This window comes from Nylanderia fulva, unplaced genomic scaffold (assembly GCF_048542155.1).
Source record: "Nylanderia fulva isolate GAGA-0341 unplaced genomic scaffold, ASM4854215v1 Scaffold64, whole genome shotgun sequence".
NCBI lineage: Eukaryota > Metazoa > Arthropoda > Insecta > Hymenoptera > Formicidae > Nylanderia > Nylanderia fulva.
In genome coordinates, this window is record NW_028190742.1 from 738,857 (window position 1) to 747,997 (window position 9,141).

The following is a 9,141-nucleotide window of genomic DNA, read 5'->3' on the forward strand; positions in this document are numbered from 1 at the left end:
CCCCGGCCATCCCGAGGCCGACGTGCAATGAGATTGGAGCCCCCACTCCTTTCCCTGCCAGTCTGGTTGGCGAGATGACCGCAGTCATCTAACCCCACATAAATTGACATCATAGGACGTCACCAACTACACGTGGACAAACATGTATACGCATATATACACAATCCACAACAGACCAAGTAAGGGCCACAGGCCCAGCCCGCTAGGGGCCACATCGGAGGCACAATGGCCGACCACAAGTAAAGGGTGGTGAGAGATGTTCACACCACCCATTGACGCAAGACAAAGAACTAAGACAAACATAAACCTGGCACGGACCAAGAGGCCGCGGAGTCACCTTTCGGCAACCTCCCCGACACTCCAAACCCATCGCCGCTACCTACTAACAGAGACAACCAAGAACAGAGGGCGTAACCGAGCCAAAGGTCCCCATTTTACTGGGGAACAGCATGGCCGCAGCTCACATAACAACATTAGACAATCACGAATCAGACATTAACTCCGTCGGTGCGCAAGAGGAAGCCACAGACGCGCCTCTCGAGGCACTCCGCCGCTCCACCCCAACCCCCGAGGGGCCGGTGTTGGGCTAATAGTCTCACCCCGAAACCCTCCGTCAGGACGCCCCAGACGTCTGCCTGCGTCTCGAGGGAACGCCTTCCCCACCTACATCCGTCCTACGAGGGGGCACCAGTTTCCTAGCACAGGCGTTTGAGCCTGCACGGTGGTCCGCACGCCTACCATCGGTCTCGCAAGACACACAGCGGAGCGGCGCCTCACACCTAGCCGCCTGATGTCCCTCCTTTCCACACCTGAAGCAGCGTTGCTGCGAACAACCTCGGAGCCACACCTATTGAACGAATGTCCAAAGGCATGGCACCTGTAGCATTGTATGGGCCGACGAGCCAACGCAGTGATCGTCAGCCTCGTCCACCGCATATCAATGCTACCCAATATTCCCAATCTGCGCGCAGCCCCCCACCGGACAACGGATCCACAGGGATCCAACCCTGGATTTGGGACACATACGGATCTCTCTCCGCCTTTAATCCGCAACGCCGCCTCCGCCCGACACTTGCCACGGAAGCCAAGATCTCCTCTCTCCTCATGAAGGCCAGTATCTCCCCGAACACGTAACTCCTCCATGCGGGAGGGGCGGCCAACCCTCACATCACCATCAGACGAGAACAGTCTGCGGAGCTCGCCCGACAATGCATCCGCCTTACTCGCAGAGTCCTTACCCGGGATAGACACTAGAATGCTACCCGTCACTCCTCGGCGCAATCGGGAGTTTGCGATCCCCAAACTGGGCAGATCGATCTCCCTCATAGCCTTAGAGAGAACCGACGCATACGTTTCCTTCTTCCCCTCCCCCGTCAGCGAAAACCACCGACTTAGAAGGGGACCTGGGAGGAGGACAGACCCGCTTCTCCTTCTTGGCGGAAGTGCCCGAAGGAGCAGCTCATCTTTAGAGGAGGCTCGTCTAGGCCCACGCCTACGACGTCGCCTCCCACCCTTTTTGGAGGGCCCGGGGCCAGGGGACATCCGCCGGAACCTCCGCAGATGCGGAAGCGGCGGAGCCCCCAGCCACGTGGACCAGACCCCGGAACCACGAGCCTCCACACCTTGGCTCGTTGAGGGCGCACTCATGGGAACCCCTCCAGTTGAGAGGACCCCAAGACGCCCCGCAAGCAAGGGCCGCAAACCGCCGGATGCAACGTCGACCCCTAATGTCGGCAAGCCTCCCTGTCGAGGATAGCCGAGAGGTCCGCAACCGTAAGAGGGTGCGACCCCGGTTAGCACCTCCTCTCGCTCTGTCTCGTCCTTTGGGATTCCGGAGAGGCTTCCACACGCCGTCTCTTCTTCGGGGCCTTCTTCAGAATTCCGTAGAAGGCCGCATCCTCCAGCTGCGGCATGACAGCTCGGACGGCAGCCATCTCGCCAGCCACCCTGTCACGATCCCGCTCGAGAGCCGAAATCCTCTCCCTAAGCCCCAGATTTTGCTCCGGAGAGCTTCAATATGGGGGTCAGCCTCGAGGACAATACGCCCCTCCATCTCGTGAAAGATGCTCCCCCAGTCTCATCGAAGAGATCCGTAGATCCCTGGCCACGATTGGATCGAGACCAGAAACCTCGGCCGCCTTCTCCACTTGGGAAGCAGACACCTCCACCAACCTGCTTGAGTTCAGGTTGGTGACATTCCGCAGGCTAGCCCGGAAAGCCTCGCCTGACGGAATGTTCTCCGAACCCACCGCAGACAACTCAGGTCCAAAATTGGGGTCCAGGAGCCTCGGATGTCCGCCAATTGGAGCTCTCGTTCAGTAGCCTGATTGAGACGCTCCTTGGCCTCAGCCAAACCAACATAGTCCCCGGTCTTTTTGGGACGACCCCGCGTTTCTTTTTTTGCTTTGGACTTACCTGGTTCAGACCTGGAGTACTGCTTTCGTCCGATCAGCAGCCCTCCTGTCTGAGGGCTGCCACTCCACGTCCATCACGTCCTCAGCTGAAGAAGGAGACGAGATGGAGAGGACAGAGGGTCTTGCAGCATGCTGGTCCTCATCTCCACTGGCCCCACGCACCATCTCCGGCGACCGAAGATGCTGTGAGCAGTCACTCTCGGAACCCACTGGCGTACACACTAAAGAACCCGACGCACATTTAGCGTCTGTCAGGTCCATAGCGTCCACACACACGTGGGACACGCAGTACCGGGTCTGACCGCGAGAACACCTGTTGAAGAAACTCCCTGATATTGCATCGCCAATCTGCGATACATGCCAAGAGGGCGGAAAAACACTCACTTCTTCGTCCCGAAGGACTCGGCTGAAAACACAGCGCGAGTTCCTTCGGATCGACACTTGGATCGCGTTCCTCCCAGTAGGTCACTAAGTCAATCAACTCTAGTTCGACCTCGTTGATTACCCTTCTCGGCACTGTAGCGAACAAATCCCTGAGTCCAGCCGGCAACTCAGGGACAACCCGTTTACTCGATGACGACGAGGGGAGAGCCAGGCCTACACCCCCACCCACGCCGGTTCCTAGTTACCGACCCTAGACAGATCTCTTCTTTTTCGGACGTCATCATAAACTGAAAAAGAAATTGGTTTTTTCTGTCAGGGGTTTTCCTTCCCCTTAGGGAGGTTGCCTTACACAGCTAAACGGGGCCTCCCCTCCGGGTGTTAAGGTCAGTGTTTTTCCTTCACCTAGTGCAGTGGACAAGTCCTTTTTAGGGCCTGCACGCCCATCACACCCCGTTCATCCATCACCAGCATCTCCACAGCTCCGGGTACCTCGGGATTGCGACAACCCGTACACTACGGGGATGAGTCCGTAGTGCCCTGAGGGGATTGACACGTCAGATCTTTTTTTTTTTTTTTTTTTAAGTCAGGAAATTTGCAACCAAACTTCGCGTCCTGACCTTGAGGGAGGGCCCGGAGGCTTCTTGGCGGATTCCCGCCCATAGTATCCCGAAGGACTATTGGACGGGGCTAACCAAGCCTAAAACCTGATTATAGCCCCTGGTCGTTAACGGTATTGTCCACGCGGAACCCGCTAACGCATTACTTCACGGTGGACACCCATGACCTGGTCCTGTTAAGGACACATCCCGGGCAACTGGAAAGAGTTGACCCGTCCAATGCTCTCACCCGAGAGGGTAAAGAGGAGTGAGCCGGGCTATCAGCCCACTCCCGACCATCCCGTGGTCGACGTGCAATGGAATTGGAGCCCCCACTTTCTTCCTGCCGACCAGGGGTGGCGAGATGACCGCAGTCATCCACCCCAACATGAATTGACGTCACAGGACATCACAAACTCGACGGTTACATATACACAACCACAATGAAAACCAACTAGTGGCCACAGGCCAGCTCCTAAAGAGCCCACATTGAGGCACAAAGGCCATCCACAGTAAAGGCACTATGGCCGACACAAATAGAGGGGGGTGGACGAATGGACGTCCACCTCACATTGTATACAATACACAACACAGACATTTACTTGGCGGGAGCGAGGAGCCACGGAGGCGCCTCTCGGCAAACTCCCCGGACCCCCCGCAGCCCATCCGCTACCTACTAAACATAAAAACGGACTAAGGACAGAGGGCGTAACCGGGCCAAAGGTCCCCATTTTACTGGGGAGCAGTAAGGCCCGCAGCCCTCATAACAATATTAGACAAAGTACTAATCCGACATTAACTCCGTCGGGCACAGGAGGATGCAACAGACGCACCCCTCGACACACTCTGTCGCCCCCCCGCGAATCCCCTACGGACCCGCTACTGGGCTGGGGACCCTCTCCTCAGTCCCCCCGTCAGGGCGCCCTGGAGTTCTGCCTTCGCCCAGAGGGAACCAGACTCCCTGCCGCCGACCAAGTCTCTGCGAGGAGGCACGCACCTTCCTCGCGCACACCTTGAACCCGCGCGATGGTTCGCCGGCTTCCCGCTGATGCTGCAGGGCACACAGTGAGGCGGGCGCTTCGCATTTCGCTGCCGAATGCCCCTCCTTTCCACACTACTAAGCGCAAGCACTGCGATCGATCTCCGAGCCACACCTATTAGACAGAATGGTCCAAAGGCATGGGCACCGGAAGCACTGTATAGGCCGGCGAGCCAACGGAGTCACCGTCAGTCCTAGTCCATTGCATGTTCAATTGCTGCTCACAGTACCCAACTTGCGTGCAGCCTAGCCGGACATCGAATCCATAACGACCCGAGCCCGGACTTTGGGGAAACACGTATCTCCCCCGCTTTCCAAATCGGCGACGTCACACTCGCCCGATGCCGCCACGGAGGCCAAAACCTCATCCTTCCGCATGTAAGGCAAGATCCCCCGAACTCGTATCTCTCCCTACGAGAGGGGCGACCACCCCTAACACCACTATCAGGCGGAAACTAATCTGCGGAGCTCACTCGACAGAGCGTCCGCCTACTAGCGGATTCCTTCCCAGGGATGAAGACCAGATGCTGCCAGTGACGCCCCGACGCAAGTCGGGTGCCGGCAATCCCAAGCTAGGCAAATCCATCTTCTTTGTGGCCCCTGGACAGGACCGACGCGTACGTCTCCTCCCGCCCCTCCCCCTCAACCGTCAGTGAAACACCGATTTAGAGGGGGGCTTGGCAGGAGGAACACCCCGCCTCCCCTCTGGGCCGGGAAGTAGGCGCGCGGAGGGGTGCGACAGGATCTATGGGAGTGCCCGACGGAGCAGCACCATCTTGCAGAGGAGGAAAGTCTTAGGTCCCACGCCTACGACCGGAGGAGCCTCCCAACCCTGTTTGGAGGACCCGTTGACAGGGGACATCCGCGAAACCTGCCGCACAGAAGAAGCGGGAAGCGGCGGAGCTTCCGGCCCAGGGACCAGACCCCCCCCGGACACCCCAACGCCAAATCCTGTGCGTAGCCCGAAGGGGGCACAACCCATGGAAATCCCGTCCAGATGAGATGGCACCAACCGCCCACGAGCAATGGCCTCAATTGGTTTAGAACTGGCCGACGTGATATGTCGAAGCCCTGAAGGCCGGCACACCTCCTGGAGAGATTGCGAGAGGCTCCTTGCCGCAAACCGAAGAGGTGGCATCCCCGGCATGCCCCTCTCACGCTTTGTCTCGTCTTTTGTGGATTCCGGAGAGGCTTCCATCACACGTTCCTCTTCTCGGGGCCTTTATTCAGTATCGCATGAAGGCCCGCACAGCATCATCCCAACTTTGGGCATGCACAGCGTGGACAGCAGACTAGTTGGCGCCAAGCCACCCTGTCACGCCCGCTCGAAAGCCGAAATCACTCTCCCTAAGCCCAGCTTTTCGGCTACGGAGAGCTTCCAATTGGGGTCAGCCTCGAGGACAATACGCCCCTTTCATCTCGTGAAAAAGATCATCTCCAGTTCTCATCGAAGAGATCCGGAGATTCCCTGGCCAGATGGGATCTGTAGACCAGGAAACCTCGGCCGCCTCCTCAGCTTGGGAAAGCAGGAGCAACCTCCACCATACCTGCTGAGTTCCAGGTTGGTGACATTCCGCAGGCTAGCCACGGAAAGCCTCCGCCTACGGAAGTGTTCTCAGAACCTACCGCAGACAAATAAGGTCCAAGATTTGGGTCAGGAGCCTGCGGATGTCCGGCCGAATTGTGGAGCTCTCGTCAGTAGATGATTGAGACGCTCCTTGTGGCCTCAGACAAACCCAACATAGTCCCGGTCTTTGGGGACGACCCGCGCGTTTCTTTTTTTGCTTTGGACGTACATGGTTCTTGCCCTCCTGGAAGTACTTGATTTCGTCCGGTTCAGCAGCCTCATGTCTGAGGGCGGCCACTCCCGTCCATCACGTCTCAGCGTAAAGAAGGAGACGAATGTGGAGAGGACGAGAGGGTCCAGCGCCTTGCTGGTCCTTCGTCTTCACTGGCCCCGCGCACTAGCTCCGAGTGACCGAAGGGTGCTGTGAGCAGTCACTACCTGAACCCATGGTTGTACCCACCAAAGATGACTCTGGACGCACATTTAGCGTCTGTAGGTCCGTAGCTCCACGACCACACGTGGGACACACTCAATAGCCGGGTTGGCCGTCCGGCGGAGGAACACCATGTTCAAAACTCTCTGCAGCATCGCCAATCTGCGATACATGCCAAGATGGGCGGAAAAACATCACTTCTTCGTCCCGAAGGACTCGGCGCGAAACACAGCGCGAGTGCCTTCGGATCGACACTTGGAGCGGCGTTCCTCCAGTTAGGTCACTAAGCAATTCAACTCTTAGTCGACCTCGTCGAGTACACTTCTCGGCACTGGTAAGCAAACTAAATCCTTGAACCCAGCCGGCAAATCAAGGATGACCCGTCATATATGATGACGACGAGGTAGGTAGCCAGGCCATACACCCCCCCCCCACGACGGTGGTTCCTGAGTTACGACCCCGGGAAGGTGTCTCTTTTCTATGTTGCTCCACATTTGTAATAAGGAAAAAAATTGGTTTTTTCTGCGGGGGTTTCCTTCCCTAGGAGGTTGGTTGCCTTACTCAGCTAACGGGGCCTCCCCCAAGGGTGTATCTGTCGGTGTTTCCTTCACTAGTCAGGGACAAGTCTTTTTAGGGCATGCACGCCCATAACACACCGTTATCCAATCACAGACACTCCAGCTCGGGTACCTCGGGATTGCGACACGTCCGCCTACGGGGATTTTTGTCTTTTTGGAGTCCGAGTGCCCCTGACGTCTGTCACGTAGTGCGCAACATGTCGCAACTTTTTGTTTTTTTTTTGTTTTTACTTGGGAAACCTCATGGGACCATTCACATCCGGGTTAGAGGTGAGGGGTACGTGGGACTCCATGCCTTGATGGGCCGGGCCCGCGCCTCCGCCTGGCCGGTCGCCGTAGCGGGGACCGGAGAGTCGGGATCGGCGAGCCGGAGAGCCGGGTGACAGGACCTACCGCAGCTAACAACCCCAGAGGGATGTCCTTAACGGGCTGTTTATAGGGACGCCAGGATGTGGATGCCCTTGCCGAATGGCCCGCCCCCCACGCCTTATCCCTCTTGGGAGGGATGCCGCAGGGAAGGCGACACTTCCCCGTCATTTGTACGGGTTCTCCGCGGGTGCGGGCAGGGCGGCACATCGACCCTCACGCCGTCGCCCTCTCAAAGAGTTGGAGGGCAGAGCCATGGCTCGAGAACCTCCCGCTCGAGCATCGCCGCCTCGCCCCCTAGTTGGTCGCAACCCCCGGACCCCCCAAGAGGGTGGTCCTGGGTAGGCGGTTCAATGAAGGGGCCCTTCATCAGGATGGCTCCTCTCAGAAGGAGAGGAACCCCCTTCCGTGGACGTTTGCCCTCCCACCGGTGCCTTATGGCTCCCGGTGAAGAGTGACCGTCACACGGTTACCGTCTCCGTCTTGAAAGTGGCCCAGGCGCCCCGGAGGGAGGGCAATGCCCGTCCGCCAGGGACACGTGGCCCCCCCTCGGCCCCCCCCCAATTGCGGCCCCCTCCGCTCCCGTAGGAGTTAGGATTCGGCCGCAACCAGGGGGGGCTCTTCCTCTGGAGGGGCGATTTGCCCACCCCGCGCCTAGGCGCGGGGGAGCGCGACCGCCCCCCTCCTCAAGAGGCTGCCGGGGGGCAGAGTGCGAGCCTAGCCCGCACACCCCCCCAGACACCCTCATCCGGCGTCGAACGTCGACGCCGGGACTTTCTGGCGCCCCCTCCCCCGATCCCCGCCGCCGCAAACAGCCGCACCTCGGGGTACGGCTGCCGACGGCCGGGAAAGAGGAGGCACGCCCCCGCCCCTCGACCCCGTCGGAGGTGCCCTACAGCACCCCTGTCCCCCCAGGACATGCCCCGCCGGCCGGCGCAGATCCACACAAAGTGGACAGCGCGGGCCGGCGCGGCAGGCCCGTGCAATGTGGCTAGGAGCCCCGCAGCGATAGCAACGGGAACTCCTGTCCACGGCCGAGGTGCACCGCCGCCACATGTGTCCAGGACACAGGCACCGGTAACACCTTGGCTGCACCTCTCTCTTCTCTCCCGTCCGGTCCCTCCCGTCGGTTTCGGTTACAGGTCTCTCTGGCGCTGCCGCTGTCGCCTCCTTCCGCTTGCGGCGACCGACCCTGAACCATGCCTCCCCTTGGGCTTTGGTCTCCACCTCCGAGCCCGGTGGTAGGGTGTCGAGGGTTGGAGAGGCTTCTATTCCTTCATCACTCTCCTCCCCCCGACCCCTCCTCCTCCCCTTCGGAGCATCCGGGGTCCGAGCTGCCCTCGCCGTGCTCTTAACCCCTCCTGCCTCTCCTCCGTCCGCATCGTCCTTCCTCCCCCTCTCTTCTCCAGTCTGCTGACGTTCCTTTTCCGCCCTGTCGGAGAAGTAGTCTCTCCACCGAGAGTTCCTGTCCATCTCCTCCCTCATGGCGCACCGCAGGTCCTTCATCTCTTCCTGCAGCTCTTTCGCCCATGAGGGAGGAGGCTCCGCCTTGTCTACTCTTGCAAGGCCCGCTCCCTCTGTGCTGGTACCCCTGGTACTGGTGGTTGGCACCCAGGGATCCAGTCCAACATCTTTTTTTTCCACCCGAGTGGAGCTGCCCTTCAGGCGCTTATATGCGTCCCTCAGGGCTAAATTGTCCCGCTCCATTTCTTCAGCTCTTTGCTCCACGAGGACCATGTATTTCCTTGCCCTGGTCAGATGGGC